This window comes from Canis aureus, chromosome 17, assembly GCF_053574225.1.
Source record: "Canis aureus isolate CA01 chromosome 17, VMU_Caureus_v.1.0, whole genome shotgun sequence".
Lineage (NCBI taxonomy): Eukaryota > Metazoa > Chordata > Mammalia > Carnivora > Canidae > Canis > Canis aureus.
Window position 1 is genome coordinate 19650902 of NC_135627.1, and position 21025 is coordinate 19671926.

The window sequence follows — 21025 nt, forward strand, 5'->3', positions numbered from 1 at the left end:
CTGCTGAGCCACCCAGGCTGCCCACAACTTAGATCTTAAAGGAAGTCACTTGTCTCTTCTGCTAAAGGATGAAGTGTAATTGACTATAGCACCTTAAATATCTGGCTAGAAATGTAGTGTATAGAAGTTCTTTTGGCCTGATGCCTAACAAGCAGAAATTTGGTAACGTCTTTATCTCAACCAAAATATTTGATTCTGCTTGTATCCTTTGCATTCATTTATAAGTTCTTTTTATTTAGTATTGAAAGGACTATTGAAGGTGTCATTTATTTTAGCCACACAGATCAGCATCAGCTGCAAAGCATGAGTGAGGCGATCTTGAAATAACAAAGATGCTAAGTTAGTATATTTGCTAATAAGCAATTTAACAATTTGCAGTTCAGTATAATGACAAACACAAAGCCCTATTTCTCATGAACAGCAAAGTGTTTTGACTTTCTCAGGTCATTTGGAATCAAATTATAGAATGGAAATAATGATCCTGATTTTTTGAGTCTAGGATTATATGTTCAACAAAACTGGCTGTACCTAGACACTGTCTTACATAAGCGAACTTGAATTTTTTATATAAGTAAAACCCACATTTTTTTCTTATAAATTGAGATGATTTTTTGAAATATTTGTTTACCAATTTATGGTTAGTTTTCTCCAGAAAACAGGGTGCTGCTTTAGGATAGTTATCAATATCTAAAATGGTGTTACTAAGCAGTGACAAAATAAGTCTGCAGGAGATACAGCAGCTGCCTATTCCATAAACCAAGTTACATGGTTTTTATGAAAATAAGAAAAAAGAAAAACAGTTTTAACTTCTCTGATCATTTTAGGAAGACATTGATTTAAAGAGATTATATACTGCTTTCCTGAAATTACTAATATACAGCAGGGGCATTGACACTGAAGACCATATTACCAGCAGCAATAATCTGCTTTTGGACCAGATACTATTAATCAAGATCTCTCTGTTTTTTTAGTTTTCTTTGATATTGTTCAATGATATCTTATAATTTTCTCCACAAAACTCATGGAAGTCTTTTGTTACATTTAAGCCTATGGATTTTTAAATGCTATTTTAATATTATATACTTTGTGCGCATTTTAATATGTATATAATGTTGATAGATGTTGTATAGACAGAGAATTGAGTTTCATACATGATTTTTAAAGAAATCAGCAACTAGCTATAACTATTAATTAGATCCCTTGGGATTTTTCATGTTGAGAAGCATCACCTACATATAAATTTTTTTGTTTGTTTCTTTCTAATTTACATATCTTTGATTTTCCTATTTTGCTTTACTCAGCTGCCTCAACTGGATGGAGTTCAAAGTCAAGTGTTTATCTTGTACTTGAATTTCGAGGAATTACTTTTGAATTTTACACATTAATAATATTGGCTTTATATGTTTCATAAATACAACTTATAAGATTAAAGAAGTTCTTTTCTATTATGCTAATAAATTTTTAAGAATTATATATCAGTATATTTATCAAATTCTTTTCCTACATTAATTGAATTATGGAATGCCATTCTCCCAATCATTTAATATGTTGAATTACATTGATTTGCTAATATAAAATAAAATTTTCATTTTTTTAACAAATATGATTTTCTCACACAAAACAGTACCATTTACTGTAACTTCAAAAAGGTGAAATAGTGAGGTATAAATTTAACGAAATGTGTGCAAGATCTATATGCTGAAAACACTGTTAAATCAAAATGTGCATCAATTGGAAGACTCAGATGTCCCAATTCTCCCCCAAATGATCTACAAATTAAACACAAATCCAGTCAAAATTCAAGCAATAATCTTTGTAGATACAGACAAGCTGATTCTAAAATTTACACGGAAAAGTAAAAAAAATAAAGCAGCAAAAAGTTTAGAAGAAGGAAAACAAAGTTTAAAGAATCAGACTAATACGTTCTGAGATTTATTGTAAGGATGCACTAATGAAACAATGTCATATCAGTGAAAGGATAGACACTTAAATCAATGGAACATAATGCAGAAATAAACCCACAAAACTATGATCAATTGATTTCTAAAAGTTGCAAATAATATGCAATGGAGAAAAAGTCTTTCCTAGAAATAATGCCGGAATAATTAGATATCCACATCAAGAAAAAAAGAAAAAAAAGAATCTTGACCTATACCTTATAATGTTATATTAAAATTAACTCAAAATGGATCGATGGAAAAAATAAATAGAATAATTATTGGCTGGGTGGAAGACCTTCCTCTGCCCTATGGTCTTTCTAACTGGACTTAGAATTAAGTTGCCATGAGACAGATAGGTGAAAATTAGATTTCATAGGCTTATGTATGGAGAATCCACACAGACACAAAATTCCAAAGACAATTAGGTCACAGGAATCTTGTGGGAGATAAGAAGAGGGTGGTCCTGAGGATACAAAGGAGGGAAAGCTCATTCCCAAGAAGGTGAAAGATGTTTGGAAAAATCAGCTTGCCCTTTTATGCAGGTAAGTTCCTTAGGAAAAGGACAGTCTCTGTTAATAGATCTCTTCCTATTACAGGCTCTTCCAGTGTAAATTCAGGCAGTTGAGGGGGAGACAGCATTTCCTCCAGCTTCTGGACTTTGATTAATTTTAACTCAAAATAATCTTTGTGCCAAAGTTGCCTGTCTTGAGGTGGCCTGCTCTGGGCCCCTACAATATAAAATATATGACTATAAAACTCTTAGAAGGTAACATGAGAGAATCTTCTTGACCTTGGATTAGATGAAGACTTTTTGATATGATACCAAATCCATGTTTTAAAACAAAAACGATATTAATACATTGGAATTCATCACAAGTAAACACTGTCACTTTGTGGAAAACACTGTTATAAAAATGAAAAAACAAACCACTGACTGGGAGGAGATATTTTTAATTTAAACATCCCAAAAGTATTGTTTCTAGGTGTATAAAGAACTAAATAAACTCACCAATAAGAAAAAATAAATGCAGTTAGAAGTGGGTAAGTTATTTGAAAATGCATTTCACCAAAGAATAAATACATTTGAAAAGATCCTGAACAATCAGTAATATATAAATATATAATAAATTAATAAACAACACTTTCTCCCTTTTTCTCTCATTCCATTTGTTTTCTCTTTCATCCTTTTTTCCTTTCTGTGTAATTTTCATTCCTGCTTTGATCATTCTTGACAGAAAAATGATTTAATATATTTTGAATTAATTGAAATCCTTCTGATAGAAAGAGCTATGCAGGGAATGAATTTTTAATAGTGATACTTATTCAAATAAAAAAAAAATACCTTTTCAAAGCCAAGTGTGTGTTTATTTAAAAACTGACAAGAGATTAACATGCGTTACTGTTCTTTCCTTTCCTTCTTTGACACTTTGCTCTACATACTCTTTGTCTCTCCTTTCATTTTATGAAAAGTTATCTCATCCAATTTATCATGACTTATCTTCCTCTTTTTTTTAATTTTATCTATTTATTCATGAGAGACACAGAGAGGGGCAGAGACATAAGCAGAGGGAGGAGAAGCAGGCTCCACACAGGGAGCCTGATGCGGGCCTCGATTCCGGTACTCTAGGATCATGTCCTGAGCTGAAGGCAGACGCTCAACTGCTGAGACACCCAGCCATCCCCATGGCTTATTTTCCATCCCTCCTCAACAAAAGGTGTCCTTTTTCCCAAATGTACTAAGTTGTTTGTTCATTATATAAAAATAAAAACATACGAAACTAACCAAATTCCATTCTGATTCTTCTTACACTATAATATTATCTCACTGCTAAAATGTATATATGTTATCTTACTCCTTATCACTAATTTTCTCACTAATATTTTCAAAGAAACTTTAATTGTTTTAATCACCCTTTGAATCCTCAATTCTCTTGATTTCAACTTCCTGTTTCCCCACCTCCCACACAGACCTGGTTTTTTATATAGGCCCTTATTTCTTTCTGGCTGTTTGGACTTCAAAAATTTACTTAAATGTCAAAATCCTGATTTTTTTTTTTTAATCTCTAAGTGATCATAACACCACTATCTTAAAATGGAGTTGAGCTAATGTATAAATGTATTTGGTTACACAGTACAAGTTTGACAAACGTTAAGTGTTCAATCCGATTATTATTTTCATGATGATAAATATTAATGTTATTATACACACTTTTAAGTAACATTCAATTAGATAAAATTCAAAGTGATTTGAAACACATAAATTTCTTTGCCCCCATTTCTTTTAATCCTCCAGGGCTTTGCTAGGCTCTACCCTCAGGCAAAAATATCTTTTGCTTTGAAGTTCATTTTATTACATTATACCTCCCTGGATTTATTAGTGTGGCCTATTAATGTTTAGGTTATTTCTTTTCATTTATTAAGGCCTTTCTATAAGATATTCTCTTTCTTCTCTAACTTCTTTCCAGAATTCCTAACGTCTGCGGAATGGACAAAAGCTAACCCATCCTCAATCCTGGATTCCTCTTTAAAACAGTGCAGCAAATAAATAAATAAATAAATAAATAAATAAATAAATAAATAAATAAATAAAATAAAACAGTGCAGCAAAAAAAAAAAAAAAAAATTAAAAAAAAATAAAACAGTGCAGCAAGAGGGAAGGGGTGAGGGGATGGGCAAAATGAGTGAATGGAAGTGGGAGGTATAGGTTTCCAGTTATGGAATGCATAAATTATGGGGATGAAAGGCGCAGCATAGAGAACACAGTCAATGATATTGTAATAATGTATGGTGACAGATGGTAGCTACTCTTGTGGTAAGCATAGCATAATGTTTAAACTTGTCAAATCGCTATGTGGTACACCGGCAATCAATGTAACATTATGTGTTGACTATACTTAAATTAAAAATGCATTATGGGTGCCTAGGTGGTAGAGCCGGTTGGATGTCCAACTCTTGGTTTTGATTTCGGTAGTAATCTAATGATTGTGGGATCCAGCCCCAAGTCAGGCTCCGAGGTCAGCATGGAGCCCACATGAGTTTCTCTCTCCTCTCCCTCTGGTCCTCTTGGCTCTTTCTCTCTCTAAAATAAATAAATAAAACCTTTAAAACATGCATTAAATCCCATATATTAATAAATAAAACAATATGGGAAGTGATTGACCCTAATCAATTTCAGCAACACATCAATAATGCTATACATCAAAATAGTTTTCCACACTGTAATAATATTCCTCATTAGCTAATTCCTCCATCCATTTTTTTTTAAGATTTTATTTATTTATTCATGAGAGATACAGAGAGAGAGAGGCAGAGACACAGGCAGAGGGAGAAGCAGGCTCCATGCAGGGACCCCAACATGGGACATGATCCCAGGTCTCCAGGATCATGCCCTGGGCTGAAGGGGGTGCTAAATTGCTGAGGCACCCTGGCTGCCCTCTCCCATCGATTTTTAAAAATCTTTCCCTTAAGCAAGTTTGACCATATCTTAATCTCTCCTTTTCTTACTTTCTATTTATCCAATATATCCACTTTCTTCTCTGCATGGGTTAATACCCCTGCTTCATGGCTGCAATAATTTTTTCTAGCAGAACACTCAATGTGCTTATCTCTTTTTCCATTTCCTCTATTTTCTTCAAAACCCATGAACTTTATTATATTAAGACCTTTTCATTAAAAAAAATTCTCTTATTTTAGGATGCCTGGGTGGCTCAGTGGTTAAGCGTCTGCCTTCAGCCCAGGGTGTGATGCTGGGGTCCCTGGATCGATTCCCGCATCGGGCTCCCGGCATGGAGCCTGCTTCTCCCTCTGCTTGTGACTCTGCCCCTCTCTCTCTCTCTCTCTCTGTGTCTCTCATGAATAAATAATTAAAATCTTAAAAAAAAAAATTAAAAAACTCCCTTATTTGTATATCTTTAAACATGTATTTCTTAAATATTTCTCAAATATTTTAACGATTTTCAAATATTTCTCAACCACCTTTATGATGGATTTTGGTTGTGCTTGGCTTGTTTGCTCTTAAACAACACTTATTACTTTCATATTTTTTTAAGTTTTATTTATTTTTTTAACATTTATTTATTTGAGAGAGAGAGAATGCAAGGGTTGGGGAGGGAGAAAGAATCTCAAGCAAATTCCATGCTAAGCACAAGTGGGGAAGAGTAGAGCGAGAAGAAGAGAGAGAATCTTTTTTGTTTTTTTAAAGATTTTATTTATTCATTAATGAGAGAGAGAGAGAGAGAGAGAAACAAAGTCACAGGCAGAGGGAGAAGCAGGCTCCATGCAGGGAGCCTGATGTGGGACTCGATCTTGGGTCTCCAGGATCAGGCCCTGGGCCAAAGGCGGTGCTAAACCGCTGAGCCACCCGGGCTGCCCCCCCCCCTTTTTTAAAGATTTTATTTATTTGAGAGGGAGAGTATAAGCAAGAGAATGAGAGCACAGGAGCAGAGTAGGAGGGGCAGAGGGAAAAGCAGACTCTCTGGTGTGCAGGGAGCCCGACGTGGGGCTCTATCCCAGGATCCCAGTATTATAACCTGAGTGGCAGGCAGCCACTTAACTGACTGAAACATCCACATGCTGCAGAGAGAGAGAATTTTAAGCAGGCTCCACACTCAGCACAGAGCCCAAGTTGGGGCTTGATCTCACCACCCTGAGACCATCACTTATGCTGAAACCAAGAGTGGCATGCTTAACCAACTGTGCCACCCAGGCTCCCCTCAGATTAAGTTTTGAACACAGTTTGAAAACATATCCCCAGTCAGTGTTTATTTTTAATTATTATAAGAGGCAATTAAACTTTGCACTATACTTTCCCCCTCCTTTCAAACATTCTTTGACTTGATGACCTAGCCTCCTACTATTGAGAAGTAATTGAGACTATATGTCGTCAATTCCCTTAACTATCTACTTTCTCCACTAATAGATTTCCTCTTTCCTCTTTTCCTTCAGTTTAAGTGGAATTGATGTATCTCTTCTAATCTGCACATAATTGTTTTATCTCTGCTCATGGCTTCATCCTGTCCTATGGTTTTTGAATGGGCCTAGCTCTATCAGCATTCTTTCTCTTTAGTGGTACCAACTTTTTTTCTCCTGAATCTTTATTGCAAATATATAATAATACTAAAATCTCTTCCATCACAAAAACTAAACAGACTAACAAAATCATCAAACCACCAACCTCTCCATTGAGAGTTAAATTCTAGACAATGATATAGCTCTCCTTCTAACTTTACAAGTAAAGTTTCTAGAAATAATGCTTTATGCTCACCGACTTTACTTTCTCACTTTTTTGTATATTCATCCATCTGGCTCCAACATTTATTTTACTCTGAAACTGCTCTTATATAGGCCAACAGGCCAGATGGTCCTGAAAACATACTATGAGCTAATAATGCTGAGAAAGATCTGAGATTTTTTTTTTCAATTTTGAAAGGTGTGAAGACTATCAGAATCGGAAACACTGTATAAGATCACTTTCCATTTTATAGGCAAGGCTCTGGCAAAATTCAGAATCTTCAATATATGTCAATCTCATGTGCGCAATAGCTACTTGAAATCAATTTTTGGTTTTGTTTTTGTGATTGCACATCTGGCTACATGGTTGAAAACTTGTTTACTTCAGTGAAAAACAAGTAGAGACAGAATTAAAATACAGTATCAGTCAAAATAATCATCAGAGTTATACAATGACTCTAATTCCTTGACCTAAAGTTGTTTTTTTTTTTTTTTTCCCAAAGATTTTATTTATTTATTCATGAGGGACACACACAGAGAGAGGCAGACATAGGCAGAGGGAGAAGCAGGCTCCATGCAGGGAGCCCGATGTAGAACTTGATCCCAGGACTCCAGGATCATGCCCTGAGCCAAAGGCAGGTGCTAAACCACTGAGCCACCCAGGTGTCCCTGACCTAAAGTTTTAAAAGAATTATGATAAACTATCTTGCAACATAAGGAGAAATGGTGATTTATTGAAAGCCATAATGTTATCACTCCAAAGAGCACTTAACTGAAGCAGGTTTAATTTTGATGATAGGCTATAGATGCAACCCTTTTTATGTAACTCTTTTTTATGTAAATTTGGAAAATATTTTAAGGCTAATTATATGAGTATTTAGAAATAAGACATTCATACATTTCTAAAGGTAGAATAAATTGGTACCAAATTCCCTGAAGGACATTTCTTAATAATAATAATATTTAGCTTTGGTTTTAAAAGAATTATATTATTTTTGGAAGGTGTTTAGTTGTATATAATGTGAAAATTGAAAACAATCTAAAATCCATGAGTAGGTGTGATGCTAAGTAAATGTACAATGGCATACATAATTGGAGGCCATGAATGATTCTATAGTATCAAATTATATACTACTTAGAAAATATATTTCCAACAGAAGATTTAAATGACATAATAGTCTACAAAATGGCATATATCATAGGATTCCAATTTTATAAATTAAATATAATATCTGATCTATTCACTCAGAAGTCTGAAATAATTTGTAATTATTGATCTTGTTTATTTTTTGGTGGTGGGATTATGAATAATTTTTGCTTTTTGTAAACCTAAATATCCTAATTCTAAAATAAAATACAATATATTCATATAAGGCAATTTTCTGAGGAAATATTGAAATTGTTACTTGCATTCAATCACCTACAATTTAACAAAGAGGTGAATTCTACATATGACCATGTCTCAGAAGAAAATCTATCAAACTATCTATTATATTTCACAGGTGGTGATACATAAATTATACTAGAGACCATAACAGATTGTCAGTCCAGATGTTATTCAAACATTGTGATTAGCCTCATGCCTTTAAAGTCATTGGGTCAAAAATATGCACATTTCAGCACACATGTCTATTTAAAGTAATTTGGACATTTGAACTATTTACTTTTAAAATCTGGACATATTTTCTGTTCCTATGTAAGGGTTTGATGTATTTGTTACTACTCTTGACACTTTATACATATTCTCATAACTTTTATCATCTAGTTATAGTTTAAGGAACATGTATTTGTTTTAAAATAGTATCTCTATTTTTAGGATTCATGTAAGATGATCAAAATCCATTATTCAAGAATTAAACGAAATTCCCTAGATATAGATAATAGTTTTAAGAAAAATAAAAGGAGAGAAAAACTGAAGCAGACTCTATGTTGAGTGCAGAGCCCAACACGGGGTTTGATCTCACCACCCTGAGATCACCACCTGAGCCAAAACTAAGAGTCAGAGACTTAACCAATTAAACCACCCAGGTGCCCCAAGCATGTTCATTTTAAAAATTTCATAGAATTACACACTTTTAAATGTCAAAGAAACATTAACCTATTTAAGTTAAATAGATCTTTTTTTTTTTCCTAGTTGAAACTATATAGAACTTACTGGTACAATCAATATTATTTAGTTTATTTTGTTATTTTGATAAAATCCTTTCTATAATATTAACCATAAATCTATAATATTGGTAGAAATCCAAAGTCCAGGTAAATGAAGAAATTATCAATCTTTAAGGAAAGAATATCTAAGAGTTCAGAGAAACCAATAGTTTTTAATTAGCATACTTAGTCTATTCAATATTCCAATGAACAAGTATGAAAAGAAAGTGAGCAATACAATGCTATGGAGCCTGCCAAAACTATTTAAGATCCTTGTTACTTTTACATTTGACCCTCCACTTTAAATTCCAAATGACACTTGATTTTGAACTATCAAAAAATAGATTCACAGAACAGAGAAAGTACACTTTTAAATACTCTGCTAATTTAGAAGTGAAAGAAAATTAATTGAAATGATCCAACACTTTACAATAAAGTTCAGTGCCTTCAATGGGAAGACTTGCAAACAGTTCTGTGTTAACAACTTGTCTTGTTTCTAAAATTAATTGCCTTCAGCTGTATTAACAATAGAGTATGATCAAGTAACATGAAGGCTTTGGACAGATCAATAATAAAGGCATCCTAATTTATCCTTCCTTCACCACCATCACCACAAGATTAATAAGTTTCAAAAGAGCCAGTTGAATGAAGTCTTTAGCCTAAAATTGCTGCTAAAACATTATCCAAATACAAAGCACAAACAGCTCCTCAAATTGCTAAACCAATCAGGCAAAAGTAACAAAGACTTAGCAGTAGGGGGAAGGGGCATTTGCAAACACACATTTCTTATGCATCTGCTATAAAATGCTATAATCCCTAAGAGCCTGAATTGTCTTTTGCATATGCAAGACTCAAGGAAGTCAACAAAAATAGAGAAATTAGTGGCTTGGTGGCCAAAGATTTTGGTGTACAAAGAACCATAATGGTTTGTCTTCATTTTCATCTTTTTCTTACATAATCCTTTCTGTAATAATAAGAACCAGAGCTTTATAAAAAGTTTGATGATGCAAATGCTACATTAAGAAAATAATCCAATTAAACATGCACTGAGCCTACTCTATCCAGCTCTTGATATATGCAGACAAATATATATAAATTCATGAAAAGCTCTATAAATAAAACATTTCTGATAAATTATGGCTTTAGGAACGTCTGTTTCAAAAAAAAAAGTAGCATTTCACAAGAGGTTAGGAGAGCATTTTCCTAGTCCTATATTTGCCTAAGAAAAGTTCTCTGATCTTAGGTAAACACTTGGTGCAATATATCTCTTATGGGTATTTATTGCTCTTTAATTATATGATACTAACTATAATCTCATCAGAGAACAGGAAGGGAAAGCAGTTCAGTGACTCATTGTTCCAGCATGTTCAACTGTTAGATCTCCTATAACTATTTGGTGATATAAAAGCAATATACATGTATATCTATACATACATAGAGAGAAATTTAATTTTTCATTTTAATATGTGTATATTTCATTTTGTACAATGTAAGTCTCTTAGGTTATTCTACTTTTCCAGACTAAAGAAATGATGTATATGATCAGAATGGACATTGTTTCTGAAAATTTTAGAATATACTAAATTACTAAACTTAGCCTTGTTTTGTTATGAGAGTATTTTCAGTGGTTATTCATGTTTAAAATCATTCTAAAACACAAATTCCCTTTTCTATAAAATGACTCTTTATTGAATTTAGTATTCCAAATTTGGACTTAGAATGCAAAGATTATAAAAATAATATATACTCGAAAAGTAATTAAATATATGGAGGTTGAATTTGAAGTCTAATGTTTAAGAAAACATAACTGGAGATTATAATTCATTTCCAATATTACTTTGCTCTCTTGCATTTATTAAAATTATTTTTATATAATTTAGTAGAATAAATCCCGAGTTTTTATAATTTACTGAAAGATCTCTAGCTCAAATATCATCTCCCTATATACTTATTTATCTATTATTAAAAACTAAGCATTAATGAAGAAAATTGAATTTATCATTCAGAATTGAATTATTCATTAGAGATATTTACATAAAGATAAAAATATTGATGAATTGATTCCAAATGAAAAACCTCAAACTTGAAAAAGGAACATTTAGAGAGATTTAGAGCAAACTGATAATGAATAATAGGATGTGCTAAAAGGTATTATTGTAGTCATCTTAAGGGCATGACCTAGAGATAAATTCATATTAAAATATATAAAAGTTCTATACTCCATTTGCTCAGGTAGTAGACAAGCCACTCTATCAGAAATACTTTTACAATGCCATTATTATATTATTAAATGACTTTTTAAAAATGTCAATGCTAGCCAAAAATGATCAAATGAGGAAAGATTGACTTTGACACCTTTGTACTTCTCCCTATACCATCTTGTAATGCTAGCTGAATGGGAACATACAGAGGAGGTTGCTGGTATGCAAAGCAGTGTCTGGCTCTGACTGAATTGACAGGACAATTCTGTGGACCAGAAATTCAGTCATTTGAAACAATTCTCTTTCTTCCCTTCCAAATGACTTATACCTTATAGTGATCCATATCTCCCAGTCTCCAACCAAGCACCACTTCTTCCCTTGTATATATTATCCTCTGCCCCCATTGCCTTCCCTCTGTTCTTTGAAACATTTACTAGGAATCCCATCCACCTGATAGGTAGTGCCAATGCTGAGTTTATAGCACCCTGAAAGCAACAATGGACATATTACTTCTTCAAGTCATTTTTTTGAAAAATTTTCTACCAGGACGCCTGGGTGGCTCAATGATTGAACGTCTGCCTTGGGCTCAGGGCATCACCCTTGGTCCCAGATGGAGTCCCCAGATCCAGCTCCCCATAGGGAGCCTGCTTCCCTCTCTGCCTATGTCTCTGCCTCTCTCTGTGTCTCTCATGAATAAATAAATAAAATCTTTAAAAAAAAGAAAAGTTTTCTACCTATTTATAGGCCCTATCAGCCATTTTTTCACAATGAAAAATAAAAACAATAAATTCAATTAAGTAACACTTAATATAGTCTCTAAATAGAAAATACAAGACAAATCTACCATCATTGTCTCAGTTATTCAATTGGTTCCACTTATAAAAACAGTATCAGTTTCCTACTGATATATAAAATAACTCTTCTGATCCATGAAATGTAAATGATTGGTCAGGATAATACTGCTACAAAATGCTACGAGATTCGACACAGGTAAGTATTTTGAAAAATGGTGATTTGAAAAAAAAGAAAAAATAATAATTTGAAAATTCATTATAAAATTGAGCATGATTATACATAGTATATATATATCATGTACTATATATATATATATATATATATATATACTACTTTGATCTTAATTAGATGTGCTGTAATGTAATAATAGACTGCACTATAAGAAATGAATTCAGTGAACTCTTCATATCTTCCAGAGCTTTTAATATAATTATTTTACCAGAAATAATACTGGAAGACTTAGTTCACAAATCCTTTATTATATAGTTCTCAATGTATGGCTAACACCCAAATGCATAACAGAGAGGTCTCAATCTATATCACTACTTATATTAATGATAGCTAAATATCCCTTGGTGCTTAAGTCAGGTACCATACTAGATTATTGAAAGTCTAACTCAACTAATTCAGGCAGGTTTAGGAAATGGGATAATGAAGAGGAGGACTGAAGAATAAACAGGCATTTGTTAGAACCAGCTCTTTTTGATTAGAAGCATCTTTCTAGCATGAAACACATTTTCTAAAGAGTCAACCTTTAAGTATACGGATAAGTGGAAGTGGTTATGACAAAAATGAGATAAAATAGCAAGGAGAAAAAGGAAAATGGAATGAACAGAAGTAAGCCATTCTCCTTTAGGACATTGACCAATTTGACCACGTTTTTTAGGCTTCTATCAAGACACTGGCCCCTGTTTCGTTTGGAGGCACTTTGACCATTTCAGTTTCTCCTCCTGGTTATCGGCCTGTCCCTTTACCTGTCTCCCACTCTGTAGCCATTCCTTAGAGTCATAGTATTGTCTGTGGTAGTACTATGGTTCTGCCTCAAACCACATTTCTAGATAAATAAAGCTCTTATGTTTGTGACTATATTACATATTGCCTCTTTATAAGTCCCTTCTCTTCTTCCTTTCTTTTTGTATTTAAGACTTGGGCAGTTCAATGCTTTTAATCCCTTCTCCCTTCCCCCATTTTAAAAAGAGTCTCGTAAATGTTGAATCTGACTATAAAGTCTTTTTAAAAATTTTTTATTTGAAAAAGAATTTGAACATACATCAGACATATGCTCATAAGAAGTCTGTACGACTAATTTTTCTGTAAATTTCCACGGGCTAGTAACTCTAGGTGACCTTTCATGCAGGTTGGCAGTATCTGCTTCTCCTATGGTAAGAGCTTTGTTCACTATTATCTCAGTCTCCCTATTACTTACCTTCTTGGCTGCTCTACTCATTTTCTTTGTTAACTGTTCTGTGGTGGCATTTGATACTGTATTCTTGTAATAAGCTACGAAGCATTGTGTTAAGGAGCTAATGATGGACTAATGAGTTGATATTCAATAAACAGGTAACCTCTCTTGGAAGACAAGCAGAAACCAACCAGTTGTTCACCAATATCTGTATTTTCTCTTCTTTGACAGACTTCTAGTTTACATTTCCAAAATCCTTTGCAGTTAGGTAGGGCTGTGTGATGCGTTCTCACCAGTGGTATACAAAAAAAAAAAAAATGATGAAGCCTTTCCTAGACTTGGGCTCTAAAGTCTCCCTGACATCTTTCAAATTCTTTCTTTCTTTATCTGAATGCAAACAATGAAGTGGAGATTTCTGAATATTTAAACATGCCAGAGCTTTGAGATGGAAAGGGCCAGTGTCCTTGATTGACTGCATAGAACAGCAATTACTCCTTACCTGTATTGTAATATGTCATGAGATAGGCACAAAACTTTACTGATATAAGCCATGAGGAATTATTGGTTATTTGTAAGAGAAGTTAAATTATCCTGATTAGTGCAACTGCACTACATGGAAAGTCTAATTTATAATAATTGTTATAATGTTAGATAACCGATTTTTTTCCCTTACACTTACAGCTTTTTGTAATTACCAATGAATGGCATGAGTTATTTTTAAGAGCTTTGCTTGTCTCTTGGAAACTTTATTCTTCTTGATTTCTCTGTTTCTTATTTTCAAATCAAGGAATGGTATTTTAATATGTTGATATGACATTTAAATCAAATTGAAAGAGATCTATATGTATTACCAATAAATTAGACATGTAATTTTCTGTCCAAGCTAGGACACTTGAAAGTAAAAAATTGGGCAGTCCCGGTGGCACAGCGGTTTAGCGCCGCCTGCAGCCCACGGTGTGATCCTGGAGACCAGGGATCGAGTCCCACATCTGGCTCCCTGCATGGAGCCTGCTTCTCCCTCTGCCTGTGTCTCTGCCTCTCTCTCTCTCTCTCTCACTCTGTATCTCTCATGAGTAAATAAAATAAAATCTTTAAAAAAAGAAAAAAAGGCTACAATATTAAAAAAAAGTAAAAAATTTGCTAAAAATGATTGAAATACAAATTTATAACAAATTGTAAAGCAAGAATACTGTAAAATATTAATTTTACGATAACAAATTGGTTTATTAGATAGGTATTTGTAAAAACTTTTCGATTTCTTTTAGCTTTTAAAAATAAAATTCTTTATAAAAAGTATAAAGCAATATATACATACATGTCAGCAAAATTTTAAAAATAACTATTTTATATTGATTATCTAAACAAAAATAAGCAAATCAGAAAACTTATTCTTGTCACATATTTACATACTTTAATCACTTTACTAGCCCTATGAGTCTCTAATATCAAGTGATTTATACATTTTTGAATCATGGTATCTTTTCAACAAAGTATTAACATTAATTTTTTTTAAGTTTTATTTATTCATGAGAGACACAGAGAGAGCGAGAGAGAGGCAGAGACACAGGCAGAGGGAGAAGCAGGCTCAATGCAGGGAGCCTGACCTGGGACTTGATCCCTGGACTTGAGTATCACACCCTGGACTGAAGGCAGTGCTCAACCGCTGAGCCACCCGGGCTGCCCACATTTTAAATTTTTTAAATCAATTTGATCATGATCTCTATCACAATTGATTTGTATGCTTAATTAATTAAAAACATTTGCCACATTCAATTTAGTCTTAATCTTAGATTAGAATATTTTTAATTGTGAGAAAGCTCAGGTAAAATGCTGGTAAGAAAAGAATAGTATTTGGGCACCTGGGTGGCTCAGTCAGTTAAGTGGCTGCCTTAGGCTCAGGTCATAATCCCAGGGTCCTGGAATCCAGCTCCGCTTTGGGCTCCCAGCTCAGTGGGGAGTCTGCTTCTCCCTCTTCCTCTGCCACTTTCCCTTGTTGTATGTACTCTCTCTCAAGTAAATAAAATCTTAAAAAAAAATAGTATCAATGTTTTTCACTATTCAAATATGAAAATATTGCAGCCCAAATATAGAATAGCTACTACTCTCCTTTGCCTGTGAATTCCAGAGTATCTTTTCTTTGGTAAATATTTACATGAGAAAAAAGCCATTCTATTAGCTCTTTCTTGTTTCAAGCTTTGTTTTAAATAACTGCAATATCCTAAAAGGTTAAAAGGATTAGATTTTAGTTCTCCATCCACTGAATATTTTATTAAAATTTCTACCTGATTTCAAATAAATTTTAACTAAAATATAAAGTGGTGCTTTAAAAAATAATTAAAACCACCCTGGGTTCTTAAAGGCGATTTCTAAAAGTTTTTCCAAAGGTCAGACATTTCTTAAATACAACTGATAATGGGCACTAGAAGATAAAGATGTAATATAATGCAGAAATTCAAGAGCTACATAACTAAAAACATTAATCAGTTACATTAAATCCTTATGTGGGGATGCCTGGGTGGCTCAGCGGTTAAGCATCTGCCTTTGGACCAGGGCATGATCCTGGAGTCCCAGGATCGAGTCGCACATCAGGCTCCCTGCATGGAGCCTGCTTCTCCCTCTGCCTATGTCTTTCTCTCTCTCTCTGTCTCTCATGAATAAATAAATAAAATCCTTAAAAAAAAAAAAAAAAAACTGTGTGTACCTGCATGTGTGTATATATATGTAGCATATGTTACATTTTGATAGCTACAGCTTCTATTACAATTGCTGAAATATGAATTTATTTGAATGTAATAATAAATTATGTCTATGCCTTGAAACTTATTTCTAATATACTTTGTACTCCATATGTTTTTAAGTTTATTAAGGATCATTTTTTAAAATATGATACTCTGTCCCACTGAAATTTATCATTAATATTGACTTTATAGTAGCATTAACTAATGTTTGATGTTTAATATTTGACAAAATGAACTTCTAATAGCTTCATTCTGATTTCATAAATTGGATGAAAATATGCAAGCTATATAAAATGTTAGGTAACTTCTTATATAAAGTATCTGATGGCATTGCTATAAAACTGGAATAATTTCATTATCTATGAAGGATTTTCTGATGACACAACTAACATATTGACTATTTTTCATGATGTATAAGAAAAATTAGGGACGCCTGAGTGGCTCAGTGGTTGAGCGTCTGCCTTTGGCCCAGGGTGTGATCCTGGAGTCCTGGGATCGAGTCCCGCATCAGGCTCCGTGCATGGAGCCTGCTTCTCCTCTCTCTACCTGTGTCTCTGCCTCTCTCTCTCTCTCTCTGTGTCTCATGAATAAATAAATAAAATCTTTAAAAAAAAAAAAAGAAAAATTGAAGATGAAAATAGAACAAAAGTAATTTTTAAATTATTTATTTATTTATTTATTTATTTATTTATTTATTTATTTATGATAGACACAGAGAGAGAGAGAGGCAGAGACACAGGAGGAGGGAGAAGCAGGCTCCATGCCGGGAGCCCGACACGGGATTCGATCCCAGGCCCCAGGATCGTGCCCTGGGCCAAAGGCAGGCGCCAAACTGCTGAGCTACCCACGGATCCCCAGAACAAAAGTAATTTAAAAAAATCTTTGAGTAAATTTTGTAGCCACTTTTTCATATCAGCTTTAAGTTTATAAAGATAATAATAGAATTTGACCAAAATAATAGGGATAGACAACAGAACTTCAATCAGGTGACAATTTCAAATTTAGTTCTATGGTAAAGAATGATGATTTAATTGCTAAAACTTTTTATTTGAACACATACATCTTCACATATCAACTAGTTTTATCAAGTATTCCTCAGCAGATTTGATACTTTAGACTTCCTTTTTTTAGATTATTTATTTATTTATTCATGAGAGAGAGAGAGAGAGAGAGAGAGAGAGAGGCAGAGACACAGGCAGACGGAGAAGCAGGCTCCATGCAGGTAGCCCGACATGGGGCTCAATCCTGAGACTCCAGGATCATGCCCTGGGCCAAAGGCAGGCGCTGAATCGCTGAGCCACCCAGGGATCCCTTGACTTCCTGTACTGTATCTTGTCACCATGGTGGGCAGTAAATATTGATCAACATTCTGTGTGGCTACATTATCAATAACAACTTTCTTGGACAATAAAGCATATAACTCAACTTTCCATAAATGTATATATTTTTTAGTTTATTGCTACCTAATGATTTTTAAAAAATGACACAAAAGCATCCAAATAAAAGCATGACCAAACAATAAATGTAGAGTTCTAAGTTTGAACCATAAATGACAAAATAATTAGTATGACAAAAACATCCATATCAATATGTTCTACTGCATGGCTACTCAAATTCTACATAATGCATATATTTACAATATAATTAACACATGATTTCTCCTTACTCCTAGTGGCTTTTGGTATCTCATAAACATTATCAGGTGCCATGCATGGCACAGCTAGCTATCTGTCAAATCTTCAGCAAAGACAGCCAAGTGAGAGAACATACTTCATGTTATTAGTTAGAATACTATCTTTAAAGAGGTTAGTTCCCTTGGGTCTTGGAAATGTTAGGAAATGAGAACCAGGGTTTTAGTTGTCTTTCAGATTTAAATGCATGTTAGAACTTAGTTCACTACCATGAGTCTCTACCACCATGGGAACAAAGGCAGAAGATGAAAGTACAAAGTGACAATATACCATACCCATCCTAGATGAATGCAACTATTGATAATAATTTTTAGTAACAACAAAAAAAATCATGAACAAATGGTAGATAAACCAGATGGGTCTCAATAATAGTAGGTGTAAACTGGACATATCCCAGGAAAACCAACATTTGGTCACCCATGATATTGACACTTCTTTATCATGGAACCATATTTGAAATTGTCACTTGGTTGGAGTTCTGTTGTCTGTTCTATAATTTTAATCGAGTTTCATAATTGTCTTTGTAATCTGAAAGCTGATATGAACCTTAAAGTTCTAGGACAGAAAAATCTCAGTCTGATAGCTACAAATACTGAATGTAAGTATCTGGATGGATTGCCAATCACTATAAAAAAAGTAAATAATCTCATTTTTAATCTAGTTACATTGATGCACATTGAGTCATATAAATTTAATCTGGAATTATAATCATGTAATATTGTTATCATTCAACAGTAAAAAATTTAAAAAATGCTGAAGGTATCACAAAGTAAGAAAACACATTGGATTAAAGACTACTTGAGCATTCAGTTGCTTGTTTAGTGAGGGAGCTGTGAAAATGGAAGAGTATAAACACTAACACAGAGGTCCCTTTGCCATTAACATCTGTGACAGCCACGGTTATTAATATTATAACCGTTTTTCACAGCAGGAATGATTTCAACTTCCATTTTATATTACAACAAATAATTTGGGAAATGATTAATGAGATTTTTAATTATAGATTGAGTTTATCTTAAAACAATCTGTGGCACTACAGCTGGAAAGGATCAAGCTTTAATTACATCCAGGAAAAATTCCACAGTGAAGCGAAACACGTCCATTTTAGGGTGCCCAGACCTTCTCTGTGACTGGTTCACCTTCACACTTGGCTGCTTAGCTCTGTTTTTTAGCACATGGTGCTAATGAGGCCACGGTCGTGTTTTCACTCCCCATATGTGCCAGTTAGCTTCATTCTGTTCCAGTGCTACAGATTGTTTTCCTAAACTTGTACTGCCAACCCAAAGATTTCTCCACTCACTCACCAGGGAGATCTGGCAAAAAAGCATGGAAGATTCATCATAAAACTAAAACTACTGCTGATTGCTTAGGGATGAAGATAAGAAGGCTCACTTGGAAAAATCAGTGTATATTCCTTAAAATGGCATGTTAATTCAGAGGCTTTCTCTGACTTCATTAGTTTTACTTTAAAAAAATAATTACTTAAGGGAGACTGCATAGAATAAAAGAACACTAGACTAAGGTTTTAAACCCAGATTTTATTCTGACCATTTTGCCAAAGTAGCTGTAAGACCTTGAACATTATGTAATTAGCCTATGCTCATTATCCTTATTGGAAAAGTCTGAATAGTGCCTCAGATAATTGTCCACCAGACGACCTCTAAGTGTTTATAATTCCATGACTCAAGATGTCAGGCACTGGAAGCATTATTGGACATGAAGCTGGAGGCTGGAAGGGGGACTTGACGTATCTCAAAAACTCAACCTGAGTCTCAGGCAGTTGTTAGTTGTTAGTTGTCAGGATCTCTTGTTGAGCAAAAATGTACTCCCATTGACTTACAGGTGCTTCTGTTTTGTAGAGCTGGCTTTACAGTTTGTTCCTTATAGGAAGTGTGCAATATCAGCCTTCAGGCCAGGGGAATAAATATATGGTATTGGTCTCAATGAATTTGCTCACTAACTATCTTTCTTTTGTTTATCTCAGCAGACTTCTGCCGTAGGCTTAGAATGAATACATTCTTTCTTGTCAAGTCCTGGTAATTATTTTTCACCATAAATAAGCACAGAGCCCTTTTCAGCTATGCATCACCGAATAACTGTCAGAAGACAAGTGCCATGACAAGAAATGTCCCTCCTTAAAATGATTTATTTATTTCTACCCAAAGACACTTTGTTGAGAGGAGAGGTTGACATGATATCTTTCTGCTTCACATAAAAATAGGCTCTTGTTTACTAATCTAGAGAGAAATAAGTAAATCCATATTTAACCTAAGTGCCTATCATAAAGACTTAGGGTTTGTTTTAACAATATAGGCTAGAGACGAATCAGGACTAAAGCAATTGTTACTGAAGAATTTAATTATTACACCTAAAAAGAAACAGTACCCATTGTTAGTTTATTCATAGTAACTATGCCTGGGGTTGGGGTAGACAGAGAATACTTTTATTTATGAATGAATGAATTTCCATGGCTTAGTGTTCATGAGATATAATTTTAAGTATTTTTCCATGGACACTTAGCAGGATATGTAGATAATGCAAATACTTCATTTACTTTTACTCACTTACACACACAGACACACACAGAATATTAAGGGTTATTTATTCTATCCTTTCATTCCATTCCATTGATTCTTGCTCCTGGTTGTATGTAAGAGGTGGACAAGCAGCCTTGCCTTTCTGATTCCACAACTGTTCTTACTCTATATGTTTAAGATTAGGAGACAGAGAAGAATGCCAAAAATCACCTTATTATTGTTTTGGAAGGAAGGGAAGAACCTATTAGAGCCAAGAAAGAAGTAAAAGATGTAAATATGAAAAAAAGGCAGAGTGAAATTTATTATTCTCAGTTGACCTGATTATGTGTGGAGAAAATCTAAAA

The 21025-nt window shown here is 33.8% G+C and overlaps 1 long non-coding RNA gene across 4 annotated transcripts in view; it reads left to right on the forward strand.

Annotated features, from left to right (window-relative positions):
* The first annotated feature begins 2366 nt into the window (after positions 1–2366).
* LOC144287837 (uncharacterized) overlaps positions 2367–21025 on the forward strand; it is a 240167-nt gene continuing 221508 nt past the window's right edge. For all 4 annotated transcript variants that reach the window (XR_013355602.1, XR_013355601.1, XR_013355603.1 and 1 more), the window contains exon 1: positions 2367–2482. This is a non-coding gene — a long non-coding RNA (uncharacterized LOC144287837). The remainder of the gene's footprint in view (positions 2483–21025) is intronic.